This window comes from Schistocerca serialis, chromosome 3, assembly GCF_023864345.2.
Source record: "Schistocerca serialis cubense isolate TAMUIC-IGC-003099 chromosome 3, iqSchSeri2.2, whole genome shotgun sequence".
NCBI lineage: Eukaryota > Metazoa > Arthropoda > Insecta > Orthoptera > Acrididae > Schistocerca > Schistocerca serialis.
The window spans coordinates 672069639-672088997 of NC_064640.1; positions in this window are offsets into that span (position 1 = coordinate 672069639).

Below are 19359 nucleotides of genomic sequence, written 5' to 3' on the forward strand. Positions count from 1 at the left end.
GCATGGGGAGCAAATTGACAGTTACTATGGGGCTCCTGCGAAGGACAGCTATACATATTTTTTGGCCATAGATTTTTGCTTAGGACAAGTACTGAAAGAATGACAATATTTTTTGTATTAATATCTTGCGTGACAAAACTTGGGCGACGGCGGATGGTGCGGCGATGTCGTGAGGTGCTACGAGTGGCAGCGCAATGTGCGGCGATCAGCTGTTGACGCTGGCAGCGGCGGAGGTCGATGGCCGCGGCGGGCAGCGGGGGCTGTAGCGCATTGCAACTTCCGCCGGAGCGTATAAGCGGGGGGTTCCGGAAGGGACGAAGCACAGATCACAAGTGTGGAAGGGGATTAACAATTTTGCATTAATTAAAACGCATACGGTGATTCATTTTGTTGATTATGCCTAAAGGAGCGAAATTGCCTTTTCTTTTTGGAGATATTTTATTTATTTATTACTCCTTTTGTATCCAAGTGATATTCAGACCATGGCAATTTTCTACTGGACTACTGGTATGGGGTAACAAGAAACATTCCTGTTCCCATTACAAAAAACTGGGACAGCAGGAAGGGGCGACCGAAGTCGCGCAAAAAGTCAATTTCTAAAAGCTACCCAAACCAATAAACCAATAAGGATAATTATTAGAGGTGTACATACAGAACTGAAATACTGGTGGTTGTACCAATCCGTGATAGGCGCAGTGGCACGATCTAGTGTGATCTGCCCTGACTCTTTGTTTACCAGATCGGTTAAAGATTGAATCAGCTGGGAATGGGAGTGACTGGGGAGGGATGGCCAATTGTCAGGCGACGGTAGTACCATCGTTTGTCTGGTAAATACCACATGAGAGTGGGGAGTCGCACGTTATGTGCATAAGATAAGTGTGCAGGCACTTCCTCGGTGGGGGTAGTGATATCACAGTGAGAACAATTAAATAATAAACCGCTGCCATTGAGTAGCACATGGTATGGCTGGGTTGGTCGAAAGTACTCGTAACACACGATAGCGGGTGCTTCAATCTTATTACGTCATGGGTGTATTTATTTGAATAAACATACGGTTGTCTCTCACATCCTAAACACACGGCGGAGCACTGTATCCAGATGGTAGCAATGCCGATTTCCGTGCTCGTTCGTAACATCTTCATCACTAAATTACTTCGTAAAAAGTAGAGTGAACAACAACAAAATTTGAGTTCGTCTGGGTGAAATGTGCAAAACGCACATGGGGTGCGAACTACAATTCTTCACTTACTTGGATGAAACTTATTTAGTTTGATCCCATCACAAAATCTATTTCGCTTACCGCTCAACAGGGAGAGGGTAGCGCCCTTCTTCTCAACTTCGCCGGCCGCTGTGGCCGAGCGGTTCTAGGCACTTCAGTCTGGAACCGCACAACCGCTACGGTCGCAGGTTCGAATTCTGTCTCAGGCATGGACGTGTGTGATGTCCTTAGGTTAGTTAGGTTTAAGTAGTTCTAAGTTCTAGGGGACTGATGACCTCAGATGTTAAGTCCCATAGTGCTCAGAGCCATTTCTCAACTTCAGGAGCGCATTCGACTCTTCCCTATTGAGTATCTTAGATAACTCGGGTGCTTCCTTTCTTATAAACATACCAGTCCGGCTCTGGGCATGAACATAGTGCATAATACGATTCCGGAATCGCTAACTCTCAAAATCGTGTATCACGCCTGAAGGGGGATCCTACGTAATGGGAGTATTGCTATAGTGCAACATATCTAGATTCCAGGGCTGTGGTGGGCCTTTACATACTGGGGTCATAAATATATAATACAAGTGCATATTGTACAAAACAAATGGCATAAACTATAAAAATACATTCATGATATAACATGTAGGGTGTAGCAAGGGCTTTGCTTTGCATCAAAATGGCTGTGAAATGCTTAAACATAACACAGAATCATAAGGGGACAAAAAATACAAATCATTGGGTATCAATTATTAATCAGCTAGCAGCTGGCAACGCATAGTGGGTCAGACATTGCTTAACACCTCTAATCATACAAAATGTGCATAATACTGACCCTTCTGGTATATATCTGGGTGGGAAAGAAGAGGTTAGGCACCGTTTACTGGTGGGGTGTACTTGTTTTAGTGTTCTGGTGGTGCATTATGTTGTAGGGACAGGATGGACTTAATTGTAATTATTCTTTTCTTGTCGGCTGTGGCCGAGGCTCGAAGCCTCTTTCTCTTGGGTCGTGTGCTCTCTCCTAATACCTGTAAAGCTGTCAGATGTATAAAGGGGACATAAGTCTTACGTTCAAGGTGCGGGGTATAGTGAATAGGTACGCAATATTTAGTTCGTAGTATTAATTTTTAAACTTGTCTGTTTGGGGGTTTTCTTATTGGTGAAGATACGTGTATGGTAAGAATTTTCAAGGTGCCACCAAATGTGAATGGTAAAACAATTTATCAAACTCGGTACATAGTGAACCAGGTAGCGTTATAAAATTGGCAAGGGGCACAAGAAGACGTGCTTTGACAGAGGCAGGTTTCAGGTTAACGCTGAGATAGTGGAACGGCTATGCAGCGCGCATAGCGCGCCACGGCAACAGCTCCAGCGTGTTGTAAGTGAAAGATTTTCAAGACTCCTTGGGACGTTTTAATTAACCATTTATAAAGTGCTCTTCACGTGAATTAGTAATATTAGAGTGGGATTAGTGACTGTTGCGAATAGTACTCTAACTCCTTTCTAGAAGGAATTGATTTAAACGGGTTTCTTTGGTAAAATTACTGTAGCTCATTTATAAAGAATTATTTTACTCTCATGGTGGCAAAAGTGAATAGGCTGTAGTGGGCACGTAATGGAGAAACCATTTAAGGATTTGGAAAGGGATCAGGTAGTCGCTTCTTAAGATTTGTCACACCAGACGCAGAGGGTATGGTGATACTATACTTCAGAGGCGGCTCAAAAATCAGAGCGCCACCAAGCTAAATGGTGGTGCACGGGAAGACACCCCATAATGGCGCGCTTCGTTATTGCAATGCTTTTCCGCTTTGCGTTCCATCAGCTGGAGATCGCTTGCTTCCAAAGTCCCCTTGGAGTTATAGCCTGGTCAGTGGGCATATTAATTGTTTAGGTGTGCAAGTAAATTTATGGGTGGGATTTCAAGTTGCTGAAGTTACCGAGTATTAAATGGAAGGATGGTAGAAATCATGTTAGAAATAGCTGTTACATAAGAAGATGGTACGTTTCTGCATACAAAGATGGCGCAATGGCGCACCGCACGGCGAGTGGGAAATGGTTGGGGGGGGGGGGGCGGATCAGGTGGTGACACAGCCAGCATGGGCTAGTGGGATGGCGCGGTTTGGGGAGGGGTGGGGAGGTAAGAGCAGTGCCAGGTGTTTGAAGTGACTCTGCCCTTCACATTATGGCCGCCGAACGTGCGACTCTTTGTTGACAGGTTCACCCGGTTCTGACAGGTGGAGTGCACATGTTTACAACTTTGCAGTACTGCCGAGCAGCTGTACTTACCTTCTGAGTTAACCTGAAGAACAGGCATCCGTGAGGGACGGTAGGGGGAATTTGGAGTGGCAGTGTTATATGTAGGCCATGTGGCCATGGTGTAAGAATAATCATTGAGTTATCTAACATTTCTTTTGGTGTCAAAGCGACAAGTTATGTTCCTTTGTTAGGAGCAAATTTCTTAGTTAGTACTGCATGTTATTAATTATCACTCTGGGTGTTCAAATGGGGAAATTACTTACTAAAACATGGTGCCATTTCAGGGAGAAAGTCTTTGGAATGAGAAGGTAGAGACTTAATGCATTCATTACTTCATACAGTATCGTGATACTGATCCATAACTTCTCCATATGATACTTTTATTTAGAATTAAATGTATTGGTATTGAAAATAGAGCTGTTTTCCGGCCACTAGGGGTATCATGGGAACGTAGTAAAAATACTGGTTAAAACTAGGGATTAACTAGAATAGGTCAGCGTTGCAGACCAGGCTGTGTGGGTAAAGCTCTGATAACTTCTTCCAGAGAGGAAGGCTAGGGTGACATCTTAGTTATCACAGCATGGGAACATAAAATACATATTGTATAGGTTGAATGTTCATTTGCAAAGTAAAGTAACAAGGCTGTTGCTTAAGCCTTGTTCGTATATATAACTAGGAGGTAAGAAGCAGTGCCTTGGTGTTTAGTCCCTGGATCTAAGAGCATATAGGTGTTTAGATCTCAGAGAATATCTAGGGCGAGCTGGGGGTGGTGGAACTTCCTGTTTCCGCAGCTTCACAGGGCGGGAAGAACCTGCTGAAGGTCTGGCGCTTGTCTCAGAAGGCGGTGGCAGATGCATGGTACCTGAATATGGTTGTAGTCTATCAGAATGGACGACCACCTTGCAGTCAGGCAGTTGTAATTCGGCGTTGACAGGGGAAGAGAGCCGAATAATTGAATATGGTCTGTCATGCGGAGGGGTAAGTTTCTTCACTCATCCTTTCTCTATACTAGGGTTTTTTAGCAAAACCAAATCACCAGGTTTATGGAGAGGGGGGAGGATGGCATTTTTGTTACTTCTTTCCATCTGTTTCCTGGTTGCTTTGCAGATGTTCCCTTGTACCTTCTTCAAAATGGCCTTAAGGTGGCGGGATAACCCCCTAATGACTGTGTGATCGATTCCCGGAGGTAATTTTTCGATCTAATAGGTAGATTCCTTAGGGCAGCCAAACACTATCTCATAAGGAGTATGGTCAGTGGCTTCATGGAAATGGCTATTGTACACACTTGCCACGTACAGAATGTATCTTTGCCAGTCACTGTGGGCTGAGCTGATGTAGTAGGAGAGTATTCGTTTCACAGTGCAATGGACATGCTCAATGTGGCAATTTGCCTGGGGGTGAAAAGGAGTGGTTCTCCATTTTCTAATTCTCAGCAATTTGCAAATTTGGACAAATAATGTAGACATAAAATTGGTTCCTTGATCGGTTATAATGGCTTCAGGGCTTTCGAAAGGAAGGAAAAGATGATCCTCAAAAGCTCGTGCTACTGTTTCAGCTGACATGTCAGCAATGAGTACCAAAATAAGATATTGGGAATAGTGATCAATAATGGACAGAATATTTTTACTTCCTTGTGTACTTAAGGGAAGTGGCACGACTACATCCAAAGCCACAAACTGAAAGGATTTTGATGCCTCAGGAAGAGACCATAAGGGAATTTTGATTCGTGGGCATGTTGCTCTTTGGGCACGTGGTAGGCACTTTTCTTTATACTTAGCAACATCTCGCCATCTTTTGTCCCACCGATACTTCGTGGCAACGCAGGCATTTGTGGCTCTTCATCTACTATGGCAAGCTTGAATTCTGTCGTGGCACTGGGCAATAATTCTGGATTGTAGGTCCTTAGGTATTACTGTACGTTTATCCAGGGGGTTCTTGCGGTATAGAATTCAATCTTCTGTAACAAAATTCGGATGGGAGCGGTACTGGCAACATTTTGCGTCATTCTTCTGTGATTCTTTTAATATGACAATTGTTTGAGCTACTCTCACTTTTCCATCAAGGGCGTCAGCATTCTGGTGCAATTTTCCAGCTTTGTGTTGCACTTGGTAATCATACTCACTCAGCTTCAGGGCCAAGTGGGTGACACGGCTGCTAGGGTCTTTTAAACTCAATAGCCATTGAAGTGCTGCATGATATGTTACTACTGTAAACTTTCTCCGATAAAGATAGCATATAAAATAGTTGACTCCAAACATTAGTGCCAGGATTCTTTCTCCATAGTACTGTAATTAATTTCCACTTCATTCAGCTGACGGGATGTGTAACCAACTGGACTTTCCTCACCATCACTAATTTGACTCAGAATAGCCCCCACTGCTAAAACGGATGCATTACAGTAAAAAATGAATGGTTTTTTGAAATCGAGACAGATCAATAAGGGGGAACTAGTCAGAACACCTGTGATATGCTGCACAGCAGCTTCACACTCAGGGGTCCATTGATAAGGTAAATCTTTTTTCAACAGGTAAGGGGTTTGGCTACTGTGGCATATTCCTTTACAAAATGCCTATAATAAATGCTGAGTACCATAAAGCTTCCCAATTCTTCAAAATTTTTACGGGAAAGGAGTGTTCTAAATGATTCAGTTAAGTGGGGATCTGGATTTACTCCATCAGCACTAATAATATGCACTAGATACTGTGCTTGACTATCAGCAAAGGTACATTTTTCTATTTTCAAGCTTAAATTTTCACTTCTTAGTCTAGACAAAACATTTGTTAACCTGGTAACATGTTCATCTATTGTTCTGGAAAAGACAATGATATCATCTAGATAAACTGGGCACATTGTAGGTTTCAGTCCTCTTAAAATTAAGTCAGCAAGAGCGGCCCGAATGGCATTCTCAAAAATTCATATAGACTAGAGGGACCTACAAAGGCTGTTTTGCGCCTGTCCTGTGGTGCGATCTGTATTTGGTGATACCCACTCTTCATATCAAGGGTAGTGAAGTATTTGCAGTTTCATAGCCTGTGCAGTGTTTCGTCGATACGTGGGAGAGTGTATGGTTGGTTGGTTGGTTTGGGGAAGGAGACCAGACAGCGTGGTCATCGGTCTCATCGGGTTAGGGAAGGAAGTCGGCCGTGCCCTTTCAGAGGAACCATCCCGGCATTTGCCTGGAGTGATTTAGGGAAATCACGGAAAACCTAAATCAGGATGGCCGGACGCGGGATTGAACCGTCGTCCTTCCGAATGCGAGTCCAGTGTCTAACCACTGCGCCACCTCGCTCGGTCGGAGAGAGTATGTATCAGGTGTGGGTACCTTATTTACTGCTCTCATATCGACACAAAGACGGTAGGTCTTGTCTCCATTGATTGATTTATTTGGGAAGACGACGATTGGAGACAACCATGAGCTTGCGGAGGGTTGTATTATCCCTGCCTCTGGCTGCTGTTGGATAGTTTCCTCCACAACAGGCTGGAGGTGATATGGTAGTCTATATGGTTTCTGCACAGTGGGCCTTGCATCTCCAGTGAGAATATCATGGTAAACAAGGTCAGTAGCCAGCAAATAACGCCTTTCCTCGAATAACCAGGAGTGTTCTTCCAAGACGGAGTACAATTTGTTTTCGTCAGCCGCAGGCAGATGAGCTAAGCTAAATTATCTTCAAATTTTTCTCTGAGCACGGGAGCAATATGACATATGCTACATACCGGAAGCCGATTTAAAAAAAAATAAATAAAAATAAAAAATAAAAAGAATGGCTCTGAGCACTATGGGACTCAACTTCTGAGGTCATCAGTCCCATAGAACTTAAGAACCTAACTAACCTAAGGACATCACACACATCCATGCCAGAGGCAGGATTCTAACCTGCGACCGTAGCGGTCTCGCGGTTCCAGACTGTAGCGCCTAGAACCGCACGGCCCCTCTGGCTGGCGCTGTTTTCAGTTAGGTTTTAACGTCTCTTGTACAGGGTGGTTTTCTTCAATCCTGTGACCGCTAGTTATAATGGTGCCACTAGGAATTTCTACCTCTTTCGTTCCAAAATTGTCCAAACAGATGGGAACATAAAATTTCTTTCGTTGCACTTCCGCTGTCTTTAAGCCACGTACCCGTAATCTGTCGAGGACATTGTTTTGACAGAGAGGATCTACCAGTACGGTTGTTCTCGGTAGTTCACGGGATTTGATCTCAAGCCAGAGAATGCATCCTGTGCCACTGCTGATTCTGACAGAGGCAGTTGTACGTAATGCCCACGATTGCACAGAAGGAACTTGTGAAAGTGGCGGAATGGCGCGGAGGCCACTGGAACGGTGGGTTACCTCACCGAGACGGACAGTTTTCGTCCTGTGATCTACTATACTCTGATAGGGGTGGAGGAAATCATTTCCCAGGACGACGTCATTTTCTCGCCTTCCGTTTTCGGATTACATCCATGTCAAAAGGATAGTGGCTGGCTTCGATTTTCAATTTAACTAGGCAATACCCAGCGGTTATGATTATTTCTTCGCTCAGGCTGTTAATGTGGTAATGGGGTAGTTTTAACACTCGTCTATCCCCATGTCCTACGACTAGTACGCTGGTTTGCGCTCCAGTGTCATTTTTTCCTCGAGCTCTGCCGTTGAGGAGGATATTCGCTGCCTCATTTACGACAACGTTGCAGACTGGGTGTGTGAATTTTACAGAGGGTACGGTCGGGCAGCGTGACTTGCCCCCGACCGTTTCCCGGCTGATTTTGGGGTTGTGGTGAATTGTTGTTGACTTTTTCCCTCAGCTGATTGTGCGAGAGACCCCCGTTTCTGGGGTTCTGCGGGCAGGTTCTACTCATATGCCCTATGGTTCCACTCTGAGAACAATTAGGTGCGTGGCACAGAACGGCAGCATGGCCTGCCTTTCGGCAGCATTGACATACCTGCTCATATTTAAAAATTGGACGCAGTTGTTCGTTCAGACGCACCGAACTGGCAATAACATGCCCTGCCTCCTCTCGCGCCATCGTGAGTCGTGTGGTATCATACAGTGAGGTGGGTGATGCTATTTTGACCTCTCCTCCAACATACGGGTAGATTCCATGTATAAATACGTCAATCGAGCGGGATTCCACCCGCTCAATTAACACCTCATTAGGGTTGGAATCCAAACCCAGCGTGTAAGTTCGGCAAGCCACAGTGCTGATTCGGTCAGCTAATGTCTCTACACCCTCCCCTTGCTTCTGGTGGAGGGTGGACAACTTGTCCCTGTAATAGCTGACATCATGCCTGTCTGAATACATCTCTTTCAATCCAGCCTCTAACGTGGCAAAAGAGGTGGCGTAGCTAAGGGTGTAAACTGATTCGATATAGGTACGGGTGTCACCTGACCGTTTAAGGCGGAGTACATTTAAAACTAAATCGTTTGGCCAAGCGCAAGCGTGTCCTACATCTCGGACAGTTCATAGAAAGGAATTTACTTGTTCAGTAGGTTTCTCCGAAAACGTGGGAATGAAACTGACTGCGGGGAAACTGTTAGCCAAAGTGCTACTTAAGGTACTTGCAGCCGTCATTTGCGGCGCAGCAGGGTTTGTTTCTGACGCACTTAGACCGTCAGACTGGGTTTGAGCCAATTTTTGGCATTCTTCCATCAATTCCATCTTCTCAACATTAACTTATCGACTTCCACTTGAAGCGCAGCTACTGGGTCTCGTTTTTCCGTAGATGGGGAGTTCCCTTTGCCAGTGGCGGTACTACGGGTTTGAGGCATGGTTACAATATTAGGACACCTAGTGCTCGCTGAAAACTTTCAATTAGAGCACAAAGAAAAGGGCCTACCCTCGACAAGGCGACGGCGTAGCTGGCAGCAAGGAGGCAGTTGTGAAGAAAAACTGATCGATGAACATACAGAACCTGTAATTGCTGCGGTGGTGGATCGTCGACAGCTGCATCCCGTTGGACGATGGCAGCAGGAAACAGCGGCGAAGATGTTGTCGACGGCCTCGACGGCTGTGAGACATGCCTCAGTTAGTAGGCCGGAACAGGTGCGTTTCCTGGATGGCGGCCCGCTGCCGGAACATGCCACCGCGCTGCATCGGAGCGACGTGGAAGACGGCTACCTACTACGTGGCGTACCATCGGACTGTGTGGGAATGGCAGTGACGGTGGATGGCTGTGTGGCGTGGCGAGGCACCTGGCCATGCAAGTGGCCTGGCATTCACTGCGGCAACTGTTAGGAGAGATCGCCGAAACGGCAGAAGGCAGCGTGGCGAATCACGAATACGTGCTCTTGTTATTGCGCGTCGCATCTTGTGCATCAACCACGAAGCACTACTGGCAGCTTCATTGGGTACGGCATGTTGAACTTCAGTTAGGTCGATAAGACGGTCCTAACGGTCAGCGATCCCCCTTCTGACACCAGATGTTAATGTGTCAGGATTAGCGAGGAAGAGAAAGCAGTAGGCACCGTTGAGATGATGAAGTTAAACATTTTATGATAGACATGATGGTTTATTTCAGTAAAAAGTGGTTGAAGACACGCCTAGAGAAGCCGCCTAAACTGAATGGGCTGCTGCCCAAGAGAGCAGGAGAAGAGAACGTCTAATCGGGTCAGAAGCTGCCAGCAGAAGAGAGCGGACGGCGTGTCCGCTCCTGGCGGCTGGCCGCGGCTCCACCCCCACGTGACCACCTCCAAACCTCCCTATTGGACAGCCAAATTGTAGATGCGCAGTTACTGATGGTTCAACACGTGACTTTCGAAATAGTTCTGTCCGGTATAACGCAACGTGACTAACGAGATGAAACTAGCCGCCAGACAGAAGGCCCTAGCGAATATCAATTGAAATATAAAAACTTAAATTCTTATAATATTACATCCATTCAGTAACGGCCCCCACTGTACATCTACTACTGTGATTGATATTACTGAATGGATACTATAAGTGCCCCGAACACTCTGTTTAAAAAAATGGCTTTGAGCACTATGAGACTTAACATCTATGGTCATCAGTCCCATAGAACTTAGAACTACTTAAACCTAACTAACCTAAGGACATCACACAACACCCAGTCATCACGAGGCAGAGAAAATCCCTGACCCCGCCGGGAACCGAACCCGGGAACCCGGGCGTGGGAAGCGAGAACGCTACCGCACGACCACGAGCTGCGGACGAACACTCTGTTTAAGGGCATTCTTTATGTAGAAGTGTGATGTGTCCATGGAACACATTCACATTATGATTCGTAGTATCTGTTATTTTTTCTCGGTGGTGGTAATGATCTGCTCAGGACATCTGCACACAGTCAGATTTTCCGTTGGCAGGGGGATTGAAGTAAGAACACAACCTCATCCAGAGGTTGAAAAGTATTTTTTGGTTAGTCGTCCACCTGTTCTCATCGTGATTATGTGAGTCATCAAATGAAAGGGTTGAGTAGAGAGTTCAGATTTTTAGATGTGATATTCCCTTAAAAGTCGTTATTGAACACATGTATTTCTGAATATCAACTATACGGGTAACAAAAGTTGTGACACACAAGGGTGCACATTAATAAATAAAGCTCCAGAATGAGATTTTCACTCTGCAGCGGAGTGTGCGCTGATATGAAACTTCCTGGCAGATTAAAACTGTGTGCCCGACCGAGACTCGAAATCGGGACCTTTGCCTTTCGAGGGCAAGTGCTCTACCATCTGAGCTACCGAAGCACGGCTCACGCCCGGTCCTCACAGCTTTACTTCTACCAGTATCTCGTCTCCTAGGCAAAGGTCCCGAGTTCGAGTCTCGGTCGGGCACACAGTTTTAATCTGCCAGGAAATTTCAAAAAATAAAGCTGTTGGGAGACGGGCTCATCTATCCTAGGACCTTGTTTTATGCATCAGCGTGTTTAACCTGCTCCTCCAATTCCCAAATTTAATCTGAACATATTATGTATTACGAAGAGCATCGATAATTTCTGAATGTGATTTTCTCGAAATTGTCCATAAATAGCACAGCATGCTTCTCTTTTTAGTCTAGGTCATGAACTTGATATAGTTTAAACATGGATCGAATGTATGAGGAAACGTACTATCCTTCTCCCTTAAGAAGATAAGCATTACCGATTTCCGATGTTGTGCAAGAACATAGTATTTATGAAAAAGTGACAGGCGCCATCCGAAAATCACACACACTTTCATCACAGACAGCAGGCCGCAGTATTGATTTGTAGCTACTAACTGAGTCTCACTGCAGAATAGTGCTGTCCTGTTTCATCAGTGCTCGTAGCAGAATTAGTGTCTGCTTCTATATTCAAGGGATAATCGTATGAATCATTTGTCCCTCTAATATTCCTTCATTTTTAGGATTTCGCACCTCAGTCGCTAAAAACGGATACCTTATAGGATAATTTTGTTGTTCGTCTGCCTGCCTGCCAGCCTGCCTGCCTGTCTGTCTGTCTGTCTGTCTGTTTGTCCGATTATGAAGACCTCTTTTCTTCAGAAAAAAGTAGAGGTAACATGTCGAAATTTATTTGATACCCAGAGGTCTACGATCCCATGGCGGTCTGAGAGAATTAAGCTTCTGTGTTAATGCAGTCAAAATACAGAGCCTTTTGTGTCGTATTTCGATACTCGCAAACTCAGTCAGGACCTATTGCGTACTGTCCCGTGGCCTATAAACGTGAAATTTAATTAAAAGTTAGTTTTCACAGTACAAGTAACAGAAAAAGTCCGAAAACTATTAATCTGTAATTATGTCGCATAAAAATATTTTTTTCCATATATTGTTAGTGTTTATACCTTTTAGTCTGTTAAGACCCCTTTTTCTAAAAAACGGACAGAAGTATCAAATTAAAATTTATGTCAAATACAAGGTCTATGGTCCCTGAGTGAGGTACATAATTTAAGCTTCTAAGGCAACGCGGACGAGAGATACGACCGAATGTCACATTTTTATTGATACTCTCAAACTGACTTTTCGAACAATCTTTCTCATACCACATCGGTCCTGATGGTAGTCGCGAGTCAACCGCCGAGCGGGACGGACGTGTGGCGGCTAGGCTGGACGTCATGTTCTCAACCTGTTTACTTACGAGCAGTGTTAGTCGTTTCTTCAAGCGCTATTTCTGCTTTCCGATTCGGTTTAGAAGAAAGCAATGAGTCTACCTAATAACCTGAGAATATACGCGATTTAATTTGTATTTGATCGCAATTTCGTTCGACCGAAAGCTGCAGATATTAAGACTTGGTTTATCCAAAAAGTTAAGATTACTTAAGCTGATGTTTTCGGTGTTCACTTGTCTTTCGTGATGAATGTTGTGTACGTAAAATCTGTTAGTGCTAATTTGTGTGCTTCCATTGTTGATAAATGCGATGGCATCAACCATTCAGGCGGCACTGTTAGTGATGTTCTTGTGTTCCTTGCTAGGATGGGTATACGGACAGTGACGGTGTTTTAACTTCCTTTTTGAGATACCGATTGATCAAATTAACAATATTCTCAGACCGCAAGGCAGGATTATATCCAATGACGTGGAAACATTTTCAGAAATGGACATGTTCTCTATTCTTAATGGTGTCCGCAAGATTAAAACCGAGCTCCACGGGCACATTCCATCTTATGTTAGTGTTTTCTGTTATCGAATCCTGGTTACAGATGACGGTCAGCCAAGAACGTGAGCTTTGTGCAATTCGACAGAGTATGCAGTTTGTTTCAAAAGTGATGGTCAATATTCAGGGATACGACAGGAATGATAATTCGAAACAAAAATGTCAAGTAAACATCGGCTGTAACACGCATACCTTAAGAGCTATGAGATATTCTTGATCTTCAATATTGTGAAACATATCTCATCTACTGGAAGCTCTTTGCTTTCCATATTTTGGGAAGTGGTAGCATGGACCAAAATAAGAAAAAAATACCCGGTAAACATGTGCTCTAACATGCATACCTTTTTCATTAGAAGAGTAGTGTCCCAAAGTACCGAAGATGAACAGGTGCTCATAGCTGCTAAGGTATGCATTTTAGAGTACATGTTTGCTGGTGTTTTTTTTTTCTTGTTTTGGTCCACACTACCACTTCCCAAAATATGGAAAGCAAAGAGATTGCAGTAGAAGAGAATTGCCTCACAGTATGGAAGATCAGGAACTGCTCATAGCTCATAAGATATGCAATTTAGAGCCCATGTTTACTTGACTTTTTTGTTTAGAATAATCATTTCTGCCGGCCGGAGTGGCCGAGCGGTTCTAGGCGCTACAGTCTGGAAACGCGCGACCGCTACGGTGGAGGCGATCGTGCCTCGGACATGAGTGTGTGTGATGTCCTTAGGTTAGTTAGGTTTAAGTAGTTCTAAGGGGTCTGTTGACCTCTGAACTTAAGTCCCATTGTGCTCAGAGCCATTTCTTTGATAATTCCTGTCATATGCCCGAATATTGACAATCACTTCTGAAACACCCTGTATTTGAGCTGAATGCAGCAGAAGAATGGTCCTGTAGTTACAAGGTGCTGAAGGTACAAGCGCATTGCCTGTTGTCCACATTAAGTTAACGTATGTGGCTGACATTTCACATTCCCGATCGATGGAATAGATTTAGGAGCAGGGCGAACCTTCTTTAGTTTAGGAGGAAGTAAGTAAAACTGTAATTAACCAAATCGTGCCCCTAAAGGACGCCACTGACGCCATAAAAATGTCACTAATAAAGAGACACTATTGTTAGTGTAGGTCCCTCTAACATTTTGGATGGAAAATCACCTACATCTGATGTGGGGACCACACAGACATCACTCGAGAGAAAACAACGTGGGAGTACTCTAATAAACACGGCAAATGGCGAGACGCAGAACCAAAAAGAAGGGTCACAGGGAACAGAAATGGGAACAACGCCAAGACTGAACGGCTGGCAGAGGAAGAAAACCTTTTCATCTTATTAGCTGTTGCCGAACAGGGAGAAATCTCCCGTAAAGGAATGGCGAACGACAGTAGAAAACCTGCTGGAAAAGAGGAGAAGTTTCCTTTGACTACCCCATCATCGGAGTCGTCTGATAAGTCCCCAGATTCGTCTCCAGATCGGTCGAGATCAGCTAGTAAATCCAGGAAGCATAAGAAAAAGAGGATATTCTTTCTTCCAGGAGTGCTAGTTTTGCAACGTTCGCAGAAGAGCTTCTGTGAAGTTTGGAGGATAGGAAAAGAGGTACTGGCAGAACTGAAGCTGCGAGGACGGGTCGTTAGTCGTGCTTGGGTACCTCCGTCGGTAGAGCACTTGCCCGCGAAAGGCTAAAGTCTCGAGTTCGAGTCTGGGTCCGGCACACAGCTTCAGTCTGCCAGGAAGTTTAAACAAAAAGAGGAGGCTGGCACAGCTGGCTGTAGAAAGCTTGGCACCAGCTGTAAAGGAGAAGTTACGAAGTATGCAGGAAGATGTAAAGGTGAAAGATAAAGCTGCTATGGAACGAGTTGATATAAGGCTGAAGATGAGTTTCAGCAAGACCATTGCTGACGATACGACCAGCAAAGGACAATCAGAACTGACTCATTCAAGAAGAAAAGGAGAAAATGTATCCCAAACAAGCCACTATCCTCGAGGAAGAAGTTTAGACTGTCTATCCCTGAGTAAGGCAATTGAAATGTAATATTAATAAATACTAACGTTAATGTACATAAGAATACAGAAATGTACCGTGTAATCGAACAGAAGAACCCCTCGAATACCATCTTACTATCAGAACAGCATTTTAAAGTGGGTCAAACATATAATATCACGACTGTAAATGTAAGCTAGATACAGAGCGACACAAAAACGGCCGCGCTCAAAGACTTCATCAGTCCTATACAGATGTCACGCTGTTGCTAAAATTCAATTTTAAAAGCTTTTCTACTGCGGGATATAACGAAATTTTAAATGTGGCCTCACAAAGGTCATGTGGCGCTGCAGTCCTCGTCAAGGATGTCACACATGTATGTTTCTTAGACTCGGAGCGGGGAATCAGGTGCAACTTTAAAACGCAGCTGTTAATAATTCTTACGTTCCTTCCTGAAATAATGCTCGAAATACTACGGCCAATTTTTTAAACATGTTATAGGGTATTTACTAAAGGAAAACCCTGCGGAAGTTATTAATGGCTAAGACTGGAACTGTGTCATACACCGGAAAAATCAACACCCAAGTTTCAGTAACTCCAAAGACTTAGAGAGCCTTGTGAGACATATGCAATGGAAGGACGAATGGGAAACAAAATACCTCCTGTCTGTAAAACATACTTACTTCAGCAATAATGAGCAAAGCTGGATAGATCGCATGTATGTAACATCAAATTTTTAATCAGTGCAGTTGAACTGATAACTACTTCTTTCTCCGATCTATTGCTGTGAGGTGTAGTATTGTAGTTTTAAAACGGAAAAGATACTGGGGTCGTCCATTATGGAAATTCAATACTGATGTGGTGAACAAAGATGTTCTAATCGAACAAATCGAAAGAGCGTGGCAGGTTTCTCTGAGACAATGCCATAGATATAGGTCCACAATTGACTGGAGGACACTGTGTGCAAAAAAGGAACTTCGTCCAACTTTGACATATTATGGAAGGTAAAGAGCTGAGTGGTTTAGAAATACGGTGGAATTTCACTACTGTTGTTTACTTCAACTTTATGACCAGCCGATGTCCGGGGAAGTTAAAATAAATATATGCAAAACTAAGGGTCAAATACTGTGTCTTAAAATGAGACAACTAGACGGACTCAAAATAAATTATCGTGTTCAAACAGCAATTGAAGGATAAAATAAATAGCTCAATCATCTAACACAACATGAGAAAAACAGAAGAAGAACTTTTATAGAGAAAATGCGAGGTGAAGGCCACAGCATTCTGACATATCAACAGGACATTTTACACGTAGCCTATTGATTTGATAATATTTTATACGATGACAATCAGTATAAACCTTCCTCAGCAACAGAACTACATCGCACAAGCGATGCCGACAATCAGATAACTGAAGAACAAAACAGGGTTCTCAATAGTGCAATAATGTGCGAAGACGTTTCAGATAAAATTAAATGCGCACCTTCCAGAAACTCACCAGGTCCTGATGGTTTACCCGCAGAATTTTACTTAAAATACTGGAACGCAATTGATGATAAATTTACAGAAATTTACTGAACACTGAATGGAGTGCATATCCCTGAAGAATTAAAACAGACCGTTACCGTTATAATTCCTAAAGAGAGAAATACGGAATTAAAATACATAACCAAAATGAGACCAATTACTTTAATGAGCTCTGATTATAACATAATTGCGAGGGTAGCGAAGCATAGACATAGACCAGTGGTGGATAAAATAAATGTGTTCCATCAAACATGTCTCCGTGACCGGAATATTTTTAAAACGGTCTGTGAGTACATGGATATAATCGGACTGTTTTCGATCATATCTGCAAAGCCGGTCTTGCAGTCATTGACTTTTCGAAAGCTTTTGTCAGAGTCAACCGCGAATATTTATTCAATAGAATGAAATAAATGTGTTTTAATGGGAAATTTTATTGTTAGTTTAAGAAATCTCCTGCATGGCATAAAAACAAAAATTGTAATTAGCGGTCATTATACCTAAAAGACCCATTCAGGTTAAACATGGCGTCCCGCAAGGACGTTCACTGTCAATGTATTTGTACATCGTAGCTTTAGGACCTTTATTGTGTTGACTGAATAACGAAGTAGAGGACATAACAATACCAGGTGAAAATTGAGTGACCAACGCTTATACCGATGATGTCGGACTAATTGCTAGAAGTTACGAGGATATTCAAAGACTGATTGCACCGATTCGGCTCTTCTGCAGTGCCAAGGGAGCTAAAATAAATGATACTAAATGCTCGTTTGTAAATCTCAGCGTCTTTCGACGCGTAGACTAGGAGTGAGCGAATTCGGTAGAACTACACACTGCTTTAGGTGTAACCTTCTACGGAGATCCACTATAAACAACAACCGGAGGAAGGTATTAGCAGATGTTCGAGGGGATTTGCTTCTGAACCGCATCAGAGATTTAACCTTAACACGGAAAATTAGAGTTGGTTCAAATGGCTCTGAGCACTATGCGACTTAACTTCCGAGGTCATCAGTCGCCTAGAACTTAGAACTAATTAAACCTAACTAACCTAAGGACATCACAAACATCCATGCCCGAGGCAGGATTCGAACCTGCGACCATAGCGGTCACGCGGTTCCAGACTGAAGCGCCTTTAACCGCACGGCCACACCGGCCGGCAAAATTAGAGTAACTAACTGTGTGGTCCTCTACAAAGCAGTATACGTGGTGCAGATATTACCAGTACATAAGAAAATATCAAAAAAACAAATTGACAACTATCTGCAAATTCATCTGGCAATGCGAGAGTTTCAGAGTGGCTGTGGGTACGCTGCCCCTAAACCCTGAAGAAGAAGGCTTAGTGTTGACCGAAGAAGACCGCACTATTTGTTAAACGAACTCTTCAGCTGATTGAGAACTACCAAAATGGAATAACGTCCAAACTACTCAACATATTCAAACCAAAAAGTTTAAGACCCCTATAAGTATGGGTAAAATAAATTATAAATTACAGCATATCCGGCAGTTTCACTTAGAACACAGTTTCCTGGATGGATCATCAAGGAAAAACACAAAGGAACTTCCAGAAACATAATAGATCGTCTTTCATTTAACGAAAAGCGAAATACAATAGAACTCAAGTATCCAAACCAAAATTGGAAAGGCATCTGGTGCGATATACATAACGAAGTCTTGTGAACATACGTACAAAGGAGGGTGGTATAAAGCTGTAAATATCATCGTCTGTACGAATGAGAGACTTTGTTCTATAGGTTTAAGTATCAAAACCGTGTGTCAGAAATGTAATGCAGTTGACTCCATCAGTAATCGTTTCATCTGCAACGACAACCACACTGTCTGGCATAATGTACCGAAAAAAATAGCCTTCATAAAAACGACTGATGGCCGAGACATAACGATTAATACCTTACTTTTGCCACAAAATGTATCGTTTCCTCAACAGAAACATAACGTTATCTTTTGGCTACTTCGTAATTTCGTCCATTATGTCATTAACAATAAAGGCGCCATAACATCCTGGAATGTAACCAATATTTACAAATAAAATACTAGAAAATATGCAGTAAAAATAATCATCAAAACAGTTTGGGAACATGCTACAGACGCCTTTCGAAAAGCAAGGAACTGGATAACTGATTCTAGGAAACGATGGATACATGCTGAAGTAGGGAATAGCTGCTGGGTGTGTAGTACGGTGGGGACTTCGTGGGCCCCGAGGTCGCTACGTTAGCCGTGAAGGCCTCAGCAGAATCCTGAAAAAATATTGCATTTAGTGCCTGAACAACGCAGTTAACATTGTGAGACATTAGAAGAAAGTGCCTCCAATACGTTAGAATACGTTTATCTATTACTTTATTTTGTTTTTCCGTTTATTATTAATTTGTTTTACATTAACGAGTATTCCGCTTATTTCCAAATGGTCGTCTTAGTAGTACTCTTTGTTTATCGTTATTTATTTTCCATCAAAAGACTTCTCCTCAGCTGCGCTGGTCTCCAAGAGGCGCCCTGACTGGAAAATACAAAGAAGGGAAGCCCGATATCTTATAGAAGGGAAGAAATATTTGTTTTAGAAGAGGAGAAACGTTCGTTGCAGGAGAAGAAGCTCATCGCTTTTAGAAGCAGGTTTATGTTTATTATGAAGGGAGACATATCATTGTTCCGGAAGCGGAACTGTTTGTGTTCAAAAAATGGTTAAAATGGCTCTGAGCACTATGGGACTCAACTGCTGAGGTCATTAGTCCCCTAGAACTTAGAACTAGTTAAACCTAACTAACCTAAGGACATCACAAACATCCATGCCCGATGCAGGATTCGAACCTGCGACCGTAGCGGTCTTGCGGTTCCAGACTGCAGC